Below are 12,036 nucleotides of genomic sequence, written 5' to 3' on the forward strand. Positions count from 1 at the left end.
TCCAAACACATGTGTGTAATTCTCTCTCCCACATACTGAGGAGCTCCTGTCCCCTGCTGTTTATAGAAGATAGTCCAAGGAATGGGAGTTGGCAGTCCCACAATGGTGGGAGGTCCACACTCTAGGCCTTGGAAATTTTCTGCCAGGAGGACCCGAAATTTCTCTGAAGGGCCACTGTAAGTTAAACCTTAGATTCACTCAGAACATGTGAGTGTGAACGGATCCCAGACGTGTCTAGGCCAATTCCTCTCATGGGCAGAATGAGTGTAGGAGGACCTCAGAGATGGGGGTGGGGGTGGGATTTAACCATACCAGCTGGTGGCGGAGTGGTGACTAAAACAGGTCTCCTGATTTCAGGGGGACCATGCTGTCCCCCTCCATCAAAGAGCCGTGGGGAGAAGCAGCTGGCGGTGGGGGATCCGGGGAGGATCTGAGCGGGCACCGGGTATGCCGATGAGGGACTCACAGTCCGGCCCTTGAGGGGCTGCTAGAGGCTGAAACACGAGAACAGGGACACGTCTGAATCGGGGTGGGTAGAGGCCTGGCAGAGGTGGGTCCCGAGAGCAATGGAGAAGAGGGTGGAGAGACATAAGAAGGTTTCCAGTGGGAGCTACAGAAAAAGTTGAAGGGTGAATGGGATCTCATTACCAGGAGAGGTAGAGACGGGGTAGTCCAGAAATGGGGAGAAGCAAGGCAACATCCTGAGAGGGGGAGGTGGACCTTCCCACTCCTAGGTTGCAGTGGGTCCCCGGGGCTGCAGCCAGGACCCCAGGATCCAGGGCAGACCTCCCACTTCAGGGCCCAAGGATGCCATCTGTCACCCTTAGAGGGGCGTATACATTTATACAGAGATTGGCAGGACATGAGTATTTTAATCTAAAAGAGGGACCGTCTAACGGTGGCCAGGCAGGCGTTGAGACAGGTGCTGAGGGAAACCCTTTCCAGATTAGTGGCCGTGAGAATCTGTGTGCGCTGGTGGGGGCAGGGGGTGCTTCTCTCTGTCTTAATTCTGTCGGCTTGCAAATTGCAGTTTAAAGGCCATCTGTTCACATCCAATTGTTGAGGTGGCTACTCTCTCCTCCGTTCACCTTGACTATGTCCCCGCCGCGCTGTCTGAGCCTCGGTTTCCCCACATGTAAAATGAGACAGGAGGACTTGTTGGTCTATAAGGCCCCTTCAGCCTGGGGCTGGTGAAGCCCAGTCTCAGGCTCTTTGCTGGGATGCCAGAGGCGCCCTCTGGTGGCCATCGTGGTCCATGCACGCGGGGAACAGGCTTGGCTCCCTGCCTGGCTGTCTGAAGAGTGAGTTTGTGTGGATGTCTGTGTGAGTGTGCCTGTGTGTTGGGAGTGGATCACAGAGCATGTGTGACAGGCTTGTGATACAGAGAATGCAGACCTTCCCTGACTCTCAGCCCCTGATAAAATCGCAGACAGGGAGGTGGGGCCATTTAAAACAAAGGCAAAGTTGGCCCAAACCTTCCTGGGGCCTGCCTGGGACACCTGGGCCTGCAGAATTTCCTGGGCCACCCTTCTTGCTAATACATGTGGAGAGCACTACTCCTCTGCTCAAAATCTCATCCTGTGGCCCCTCTGTTAAACAGAGTAAATATCAAACTCCTGGCCAGGGCAGGGCATAAGGTCCCTGCTTGGTTGCTCATATGGCCTCAGTTTTTACTCTTTTCTTTCTTTCCTGTCCCACTCCAGGTGAACTATGTCATCCTTTCCCATGTCCTATCCTCTCCTTATGTCGGTTCTTTTCCCCAGAGTGTCCTACCCTCTCCTTTAGTCCCCAGTGCATCTTTCCAAAGTTGCCACATGCTACCTCCTCCAGGAAGAATTCCTGGATTTTTCCACTTGGGTCTGAGCTCTCCTTCCTCTGAACATCCTGGTAGCTTTGTCTACACCTGTCTCCTGGGATGTAGAGAGTTTACCCAGGTAACTCAGGTCAAAGATGTCCAGCTCTCTAGCCCTTCCCTGACGACTGGCTCCATGTCTGCTTCCAACACTGAGCCCTCCCCACTGGCAGCCAGGCTGTCCTCTGCAGTGCCCCGACTCCCACGAGGAGTCCACCTCCCTTGTGCCCTCGGCCTTAGCCAACGGGTCTGCTCTTGTGGAAGGAGGTCTGGCGGTAGGAGAGAAAGACGTGAGCCTTAAGTCAGGCTCTTGTTGGGTCCTGACCTTCAGAAGGCACATGTCTACCCAGCACACAGGCTCCAGCTGCTGAGCTGTGTATGGGAGGCTGGTTTCTGCATGCCCCATATTGAGGGTTAGATCCCACTGGCCTGGCTCTTTCCTTCAAAGACAGAAGTAGTAGGCTATGTGTAGACGTCTGCTATTGTTAGTTTTTTGTGCTCTGTAACACGAAACTCTCGCACAACCCACTTATAGATGTAGAAACAAGGAACCAGAGATGCTAAGTAACTCATTCAAGGTCACACAGCTTTGAGTGGGAATGCTCAAATTCAGACCCTGCTTTCCAAGTGTCTCCAAATCCTGTGCAGTTTCCGGACCATTCTGTGGTCACTGTGCCTTGCACATAGTAGGTACTTGATAAACTTCTGGATAATAAAACATAGCCATAAACTAATACATAACTATCTCTTTCTGCTAGCCTTCCAGTCTGCCTCGGGCTTACACATTCACCTCTGCGTGAGGAAAGAGTCTCAGAACTGGGATTATCTGAGAGAGGACAGGCTTCAGGCACTAAAGGGGGGAGGTGATGCCTGCATCCCAGGAGGGGTGAATGCTCCGAGTCTGGGTGTTAGGGGGTAACGGGTCCCGGGCATGGTGAGGACAGGCAGGCACCTGCTGGGCCACGGTCTCAGTCGGTGTGTGGCTCATGAATGTCTCATAACTTCAGGAGCCACAGCGTGGCTGCAGGGTAAAGGACCTGGAATTAATCCAAATTCTCTGAGAAGCGGATGCCAAGGCAGGATTAGATGTGCAAAAGGTTTATTAGAGGACATATCAGTGAGGGGAAGGGCAGGGTGCTGGGGAGGCTGAACGAGAGAGCTCAATGCTGATCATCCAGGGTAGGGGGATGGGGGGAGGAGGTAGGGAAGGAGCGAGGCAGGCTGAAAGGAAGTGTTTTTGACTGTAGGGCACTTGTAAGAAAGTTGGCAAGGCCAACGGGGAATCCTCCAGCCAGCGTGCCTGGCAGCGGGGCTCTGTCCCTCCCAGGACAGGGTCTCCTTTGTGGCCCTGCCTGCTCAGTCACCGCCTTGTGGGGAGCGCCGCCTCCGCAGACGCACGAGTGGGCTGCGAGCCTGCAGTGCAGAGGCGGGCATCGCGGGCGAGGGTGACGGGAACCTTCTCTAGTGTTGGTGTGCATGCCGTGTGTGCGGAGGAAGGTGTGTGTGTGCGCGCGCGCACGTGTGCGCGTACGCCTCTTTCCTAGTCGTAATTCTGTTGGCTTCCCGGTTCATATCCAACTGTGGAGGTGGCCACTTCCCCCTCCTCCTTCACCTTGACCCGCTCTGAGCCTTGGTTTCCCCACATGTAATGTGAGGCAGGTGGACTTGCTGGTCTTTAAGGCCTAGAGCGCAGCTGCTGAAGCCGTCGGATAGCTCTGCTCCCCAGAGAGCTGAGAGGTGTGTCCTCACGGTCCCTACAGGCCAGCCAGCCCCCTTTCACCAGCCTGGCCCAGGCGACCGCCACCAGCGCCTACGGCTCCTGGGAGCTAGACTTTGTGCCTCTGGAAACTCAGGAGAAAGGCTGATTGGCCCGGCGTGTGTCACGTGTCCAGCTCTGGTCCAATCAACTAAGACCAGAGGGTGGAGCCACTTGCGGCTGTTCCCTGAGCAGGGCTTTGCGCATGCTCTCTGAAGTAAAGGTGCTGACCTTTGGGCAGGGTTACTCCCGGGTGGAGTGAGGAAGTGCAAGGTGTAGGTGGCACTCTGGCTGGCCGTGTCCTCTCAGCGTGGCACACCCGGTAGCTCCACAACGTCAGGAGCTGGACTATGGTTTTACCCCAGTGCTGGGGCGTGCACACGGCCTGCACCCAAGGAGTGTCTTGGCGGGCGTGCCCTGCTGTTGCCGACCCTGAAAGGCTGACCTCTGCTGGCCAGGACAGGCACTACACCTACCCGGTGGCCACCACCCCAGGACAGCAACGGAGGGATGTCTTTCCATTAGCCTAGAAGCCTCTGGTAAGTGGCGGTATTGCAGTTACACAGCCCAGGCTCTAGTGCTGGGTTTGGGTGTGGCTCTTACACTAACTCGAGCGAGTTCCTTTCCTCCTTGGGGCTTTTCCCGTATCTGCCAACTGGGTCTCATCACCACAGAACTGGTGCGGAAGGGGCCGTGTATTGTGCAGGTTTGGGGCTCAGCTTTTGAGCTGATTTTGAATCCAGCTTTTCGTTCCTTGCTGTATGACCTTGGGCAAGTTACTCAATCTCTTGAAGCCCCAATCTCCCCATCTATAAAATGGGAAGGAAGAAGAATTTCTCTTCTGTTCTCTAAAAGGTGATGTGAGGATTCAATAAGAGAATGCATGGAAAAAAGCACGGAGCATGACGTCTGACATCACATCATTGTGAGGTGGCCTTGCTATGTGGTATGCTGGGGGCACACTCATTCATCTCCTGTCCTTCACCTCTTCCCCAGCCCCATCTCTCAGAGCACCCTGGCTAATGGGCCAAGGAGTGATCGGTGTCTGGAGCACAGCGGGGACTCAACCGTGTACAAAGAGTGGGAATGCGCTGCAGACCTTCTGCCTGGGTGGTCTCAACCTCATCCAGCTTTTATCGAGTATTCCCCACCTAGCAGGTAGGTCTCTGCTCTGAGGGGCTCCCAGGGCATTTCTGTACAGGGCAGGATGCATTCTACTGTGTGGACACTCACTGCAGGCTTGGGAGGAGCCTGTCTTCGATGTCTGGACACCTGGATTTCAATTCAGTCTTTGCTACTCACTCCCTATGTGCCTCTACCCCCCGCCCCTCCAAACTAAAGAAAGATTCCATGAGCTGGGGAGGGAGAAGACTCATAGGGGAGGTGAAAGAAGAGGATGGACCCCCTAGTTGGGTATGAGGATCTAAGTATGGCGAGGCCTTGGGCCCCTGGTGCAGCTAAGGAGGTGGGAGGAGCCTGGACTTCCTTGCACCACAACATTGCAGTGGAAATGGAAGTCGCCCGGTGGGCACATCCAGGCACATGGGCCTGATGTGGCCTCTCAGAAGTGCCAGGAGCAGCAGAAGGCTCCTGGGTGCCCAAGAGGGATTCCCATAGCCTGCAGCGGGGTGGACTCAGGAGTGTGTTTCTGATGTGCCCGAGAGTGTGGCACAGACAAGGCACAGAGGACAGGAGGATCTAGAGAGGCTGCAAGGGAGCCCAGAAGAAGGCCGTGCATAGTCAGTGGGCACCAGTGTCTGATGTTTAGACATCCTGGGGGAGAAGAGCAAGGCAGATGACCAAGAGCTGGGGCCTCCTGGGGTTCTTCCTCCCCCACCTCAATACTACATAATTCCCATCCCTACCCAAGAACTGAGATGGAGCCTTCACTAAGATTAGGTGTCCTCCATCCAAGTGAAATGATGGCTCGAAATATAAATACAATTCAGTTAGATAAGGAAAGTTCTATTTCTCGTAGGCTTCAGCTCCGAGATTACTACCTGCCACTGAAAGAGAAAGGGGACATTGTACAGGTTCATAGAGGTGAGATGAGGTGGCTTTCAAAGAGAATTAAGCTAACGTTAATCTTTAGATCTACAATACTGGACAACAAAATATCCACACTCTGTTAGGGAAAAAGGTTTATGACCCAAGAGTCTTCATTCTCGTTAAGATACCATTAATTCTGTCAGGGGCACATAAGGACTGAACAAAATACTCAAGGAGATACTCAAACCAATGGAATGTGGGTTAAAAGAGAGATCTTAAAATAGGGGATGAAAAAGAAAAAAGACAGGGGATGAAAGAGTGTATAGGAAACAGTAGGAAGGAATGGGTATGTTAGTTAAATCAAAATGAATAATGACGTTTTTAAGTAGGGATTCTCGAAACAAAGGCCATGCGGTAAAGGAAAACCTGTTAAGAGTCAAAAATGAAGTTTTGAAGTTTGCACTGTCCAGTATGGTAGTCATGAGTTACATGTGGCTCCTTACATTTGAATTAATTAAAATTATATAAAACCAAATAATCAGTTCCTCAGTTGCACTCGCCATTTTTCAAGCACTCAATGGCCACACATGTCTAGTGGCTACTGAATCAGACAGGGCAGATACGGAACATTTCCACCACCGCAGAAAGTTCTTTGGGATAGTGGTGATCTAAATTATCAGAAAATCCACGGAGGGGAAAGGATATTTTGGAGCACAGAGAAGAAAGGTAGTCTAAAAATCTTCTAAAAGGATACGAGAAGTGAACAGGCAAAACCAACAGCAAACTTGAAAAGCAGGGTGGAATTTCCAAACAGGCATGTGGCTTAGTGGTGGTGGTGAAATAAGGAATAAAGAGAAATTTGACCAATCCAGAAAAAGGGAAGAAGAAAGAGGGAGGAAATTATAATCAGTAATGAATGTGAAATTAGGTGGAAGAAATAAAACTAAGTTCATGAGCTATCAGAATAACTATGATCTGGACTTCTATCAGAAGCCAAAGTTGCCATTTCCAGTATATATGTAGAGAAATATCCCCTGGGACAAATTTTATGCTGGATACATTTTTAATTTTTATTTATTTTTATTTTTTAAAGGTTTTTTGTTTTTTTGTTTTTTTGAGAGAGAGTGAGAGAGTACGGGGCAGGGACAGAAAGAGAGGGAGAGAGAGACTCCCAAGCAGGCACCTGTTGTCAGCATAGAGCCTGACACAGAGCTCAACCCCGTGAACCATGAGATCATGACCTGAGCTGCAATCAAGAGTTGGACGCTTAACTGACTGAGCTGCCCAGGTGCCCCTGGATACATTTTTTAAAATATAGTTTTAAAAACATAGCTTAGATAACATAAAATAAGGGAAATGTCAGTGTTTAGGAGCATTAAGAAATCTTGATTCTGATGGGGGTAAGTACATTTTGGAGCTAGTGTTTGCCTACAGGATATCTGCCTATCCCTGGTGACCCAGAGTCTGAGTTTAATAGCTCATGGCACAGAGGATAATTCCTGGGAATTAGGTGAGAATAGGTCAGAAGTCCTCTACATAAAGCTAGGATCCCAGAGGGCTATTAAACTAGGGGGGAAGAGTATCCACAGAGACTTGTCTGCTTCTGTCCTCACTGGAGTTGGAGTGGAAGAAAGAAGGTTCTTTCCTGAGAATCTCTAGGATAAGCCCAGTTTCGAATGGGTGTGGCACCAGAATTTATACTGCCTAGTGCTTCCTGCACTCCCCTTCTCCAAACAAAACAAAACAAAACAAAACACACACAAAACAAAAACAAAAACAAAACCCCCCAAAACAAAAAAAGCAAATAACAAAACTAAGTAAATATGCAATTTGAAGTATTCCCCAGATGCCTGATGAAGCAATTGCAAATACTCCCTGGAGAAGCACAGTTTAAATCTAGGCTTCAAGGACTTCTCACAGATAAACTTCCAAGGAACAGGAGGTCATACTGGAAAAAAAAATCATTAAACAGAAGAGGAAATAAGCTACATGAAATGAGAGTCAGCAGAAAACAACATTGCTGAATCAGACCGACGGCAACGCTGACTGAAGATATTGAAATTATCTGTTATAGAATATGAAATAATTATGTGTGGCTTGCCTAAAATAAAGAAGTGTTTGCATGTATGACAAAAGAATTAGAGAGAGAGAGAGAATCAAAACTGACCAGATGAATCTGAAGAAGAACCACAGAGAATTTCTAGAAGTGACAAATATAATTGAAATAGAAGCCGAGTGGATGAAAGATTGGTTCCAGGAAAGATGGAGTGAACACCATCTACTTTGTCTCCTACTGAATGCAGTTATTCTTCCTGGACAGAGTGTGTGGACCATTGGAAAGTAAATTGTAGCCAATAGATTAGAGAGGGAAACAAGAATTTGAAGTACAACCGAATTGGGTTGAGTTTCTCATTTTTTCCCTCCAGTATTGGCTGACCTGGACTCAAAGGCAGCCTGAAACCTGGAAGGGTGCACCACGTACAGGCAGAAGGAGCTTCAAGAGAGCAAACAGAGTTTTCTTTCTGGCCTGAAGAGTAGAAAAAGTCCTCCTAAGGATCAGGGAGAAGGAAGCTTTTCTGTTTATTTTTTCTTTTTTCCATCCTCACTCATGCCAGCCCCCCGGGCAGTCTTGCAGTGGTGGCAGTGGCAGTGGGGAGGACAGCATCTGTATGTAGGAACCTAAAATCCCTAGGGAAAGACAACCTTCTCTCTGTTAGAAGACCTGTGAACAGAAGAGCTTGAGCAAATTCTTGCTGTTTTTCTCTTTGTGTCTTTCCCCTGCCTAGTGTCAGACACAGATGCGGTCAGAAGAAGGGCATAGCAGAGCCACAAAATGGCAGATATCTGGCCGGGGGACGGGCTAGGGAGGCCGCAGACAGCCAAAAAGTGTTGGGGTGCGTGTGGGGAGGAGAGAGCACCAGAGAGTGATTGTATAACTTTGTATGTGAACTTCTGGGATCACTTCCAAACTGTGCATGCATCAATCTCATCCTAAAGAGAGTCTGAGAGGTTTTGAGAACTGAACTAGGGGGCAGACCACCACCCAGTTCTCAGACTGGTGTTGCATATGTAGGACACATTTGAACAGAACTACAAAAGGCTTTGAAAATTGAACTGATCTTAGAACCAGAGCCTATAAATAGTGGGTTGAAGCTTGTGGTTGAACCTCGCCTCAGTCAACTGTCTGCTAATTTGTTTTTAAAATCAACATTCTTCTTAGTATTTAAACAAGACCAAGAGTCGCATAACATGATGTTCAAAATGTCCAGGATACGATCAAAAATACCTTGGGATATGAAGAATTGGAAAAATCTCAACTTACAGCAAAAAGACGATCAGTAGTTGTCAACCCCTGAGAAAACATAAATATTGAAATTATCAGAACAAGACTTTAAAGCTACTACTGTAACTGTAAGAAGTGTGAACACTTTTGAAATGAATGAAAAAATAGGAAGTTTCAACAACAAAAAAAGAAGATATGAAGAAGAACTGAATGGAAAATATAGAACTGGAAAATATAATAACCAACATTTAACAATAACTGGATGGACTCAGTAGCAGAATGGAGAGGACAGAGGAAAGAGTCCATGAACCTGAAGATAGATCAATAGAAATTGTTCAGACTTAACAATGGAGAGAAAAAAATTGAAAGAAATTGAACAGACTATCAGGAACCTGTGGAACAATACTAAAATGTCAAACATTCGTGTCATCAGAGTCCTTGAAGGAGTGGAGAAAGAGTGCAGTTGAGGAAATAATAATACAAAAATAATGGTTGCAAACTTCCCAAATTTGTAAATTCAAGAAACTCAGCAAACCTCACACAGGATCAACTCAAAAACATCACCTCCCAGGTATGTGATAATCAAATGGTTTTTAAATTAAAGATAAAGAAGAAAATCTGGAAAGTAGTCGGAGGAAAAACTGCATCATCTATAGGAGAACATATATTTGAATGACTGTTGATATCTCACCAGGAACCATAGAGGCTAAAAGGAAATGAAACATTTTGGAAGTGCTGAAAGAAAAGAACCACCAATGCAGAGTTCTGTATCCAGTGAAATTATCCTTAGGAATCAAGGTGAAATAAAAATATCCTCAGATGAAAAAAACCTAAGAGACTTTGTTGTCAGCACACGTGTTGTAAAATAAATACTAAAAGAAATTCTTCAGATGAAAGAAAGATGATACCATAGGGAAACTTAGGACATCAGGAATGAGGGACAACCAACAGAAATGGTAACTATCTGGGTAAATGACTGTTAACCTTCTCTTGAGTTCTCTAAAATATGATTGACCGTTGAAAGCAAGAATTAGGACTCTTCTAGGATGACATTTTCAATGTAGGTCTAATATTTAAGACAGCTATTGTATAAAGAAAGGAGGCTAAGGTGACTTATGGTAAAATTTCTACATTCTATTTAGGATAGTAAAGTATCTGTTCACAGTAGACAGAGAAAAATTAAGTATGTAAGTTGCAATCACAAGAAAATTACCAAGGAGATATAGTAAAACATACAATATGATAAATTAAAATGGAATATTAAAAAATGTTCAGGGGCACCTTGGTCGCTCAGTCAGTTAAGTGTCCGAATTCAGCTCAGGTCACGATCTAACGGTTTGTGAGTTCAAGCTCCATATCAGGTTCTGTGTTGATAGCTCAGAGCCGGGAGCCTTCTTCAGATTCTGTGTCTCCCTCTCTCTCTGCCCCTCCCCCTCTCACACTCTGTCTCTCTATTGTTCTCAAAAATAAACATTAAAAAAATTGAAAATGTTTAAATGACGCAAAGAAAGAAGAAAAGGGGAAACAGAGGAACAAAAAACAGAGCAAACAGAAAATAAATAATAAAATGACAGCCCTAAATTCAAACATATCAATAATCACATTAAATCTAAATGGACTAAACATACCAATTAAAAGACAGAAATGGCCAAAATGGATTAATAAAAACAAGGTACAACCATATGCTTCCTATAATTCTGTTGATAAAATGATATAGATAGGTTAAAAGACTAAGACATATATCCAAAAAACCATTGAACAGTACTCTTCAAATACGTGAATTTATGACATATGAATTATATCTCAGTAAGGCAATTCAAAGAAGATTAAGATACATCTTGCAAACACCAATCAAAAGAAAGCTGGAGTAGCTATATTAATATCAGACAAAGTAGACTTCAGAGCAAAGAAAATTACTAGGGATAAAGGGATACATTACATAACAATAAAAGGGCCAGTTCACCAAGAAGACATAATAATCCTAAGTGTGTATGCACCTAATAACAGGACTTCAAAATGCATGAAGCAAAATCTGATTAAACTCAAAGGAATGGAAAACTCCACAATTATAGTTGAGGAGTACACTATTCCTTGCTCAGTAATTCATAGAACAGGTAAATAGCATATACGAGACCCGAGCCATAAGCCAACTGGAACTAACTGATGGTTATAGAACATTCAATCAAAAACCAGTAGAAAATAAATTCTTTCCAAGTGTGCAAAGAACCTACATTGAACCTACAATGAAGACCTCATTTTGAGTCATAAAAAAAGTCTTAGCAATTTAAAAATAATTGAAATCATACAAAGTGTGTTATTTGATCACAATGAGATCAAACTAGAAATTTATAGCAGAGAAAAAACTGGGAAATCTCTAAACACTTTAAATTAAAAAAAAATACACTTTTAAGTAATTCATGGGTCAAAAAGAAAGTGTTATGGAAATTAGAAAATATTCTGAACTGAATAAAAAAAAAAGACCAAAATTGTGAGATGCAGCTTCAACAATGCTTACAAGGAAGTTGATAGTGTTAAATGGTTATATTAGAAAAGAGGAAAGGTCTCAAATCAACAATCTAAGCTTTCACCTCAAGAAACTAGAAAAAGAAGAGAAATATAAACCAAAAGCAAGCAGACGGATGGAAATAATAAAGACAAAAGCAAAATTCAATGAAATTAAAATAAGAAAACAATAGAGAAAAATCAGTGAAACAAAAAGCTGTTTCCTTGAAAAAATGAAGTGGTAAATTTCTAGGTTGACTAAGAAAAAAAGAAGATACATATTACCAATAACAGGAATGAGAACTGAATTATCGCAACAGACTTCATACACATTAAAAGACTAATAAGGGAATAATAATATAAACAACTTTACAAAATAAATGGACAATTTAGATAAAATGAACTAAATCCTTGAAGGCCACAAACCACTAAACACTCATCCAAGAAGAAATAAATAACTCAAACAGTCATATATTTATTAAAGAAATTGAATTTATAGTTAAAAGCCATTTGAAAAATAAAACTCCAGACTCAAAAGATTTCACTGGCAAATTCTACCAAATGTCTAAAGAAGAAATGAAACCAATCTTTTGACATATAAATCTCTTCCAGGAAATAGAAGGGAATACTTCCTAGTTCATTGTAATGAGTCTA

General features: G+C 45.0%; 1 long non-coding RNA gene across 1 annotated transcript in view; it reads left to right on the top strand.

Annotated features, from left to right (window-relative positions):
• The first annotated feature begins 4,599 nt into the window (after positions 1-4,599).
• LOC147580283 (uncharacterized) overlaps positions 4,600-12,036 on the top strand; it is a 41,864-nt gene continuing 34,427 nt past the window's right edge. The window contains exon 1 of the long non-coding RNA XR_015251914.1: positions 4,600-4,766. This is a non-coding gene — a long non-coding RNA (uncharacterized LOC147580283). The remainder of the gene's footprint in view (positions 4,767-12,036) is intronic.

This window comes from Puma concolor, chromosome B3 (assembly GCF_028749965.1).
Source record: "Puma concolor isolate L17-30 chromosome B3, mPumCon1.1.hap2, whole genome shotgun sequence".
Lineage (NCBI taxonomy): Eukaryota > Metazoa > Chordata > Mammalia > Carnivora > Felidae > Puma > Puma concolor.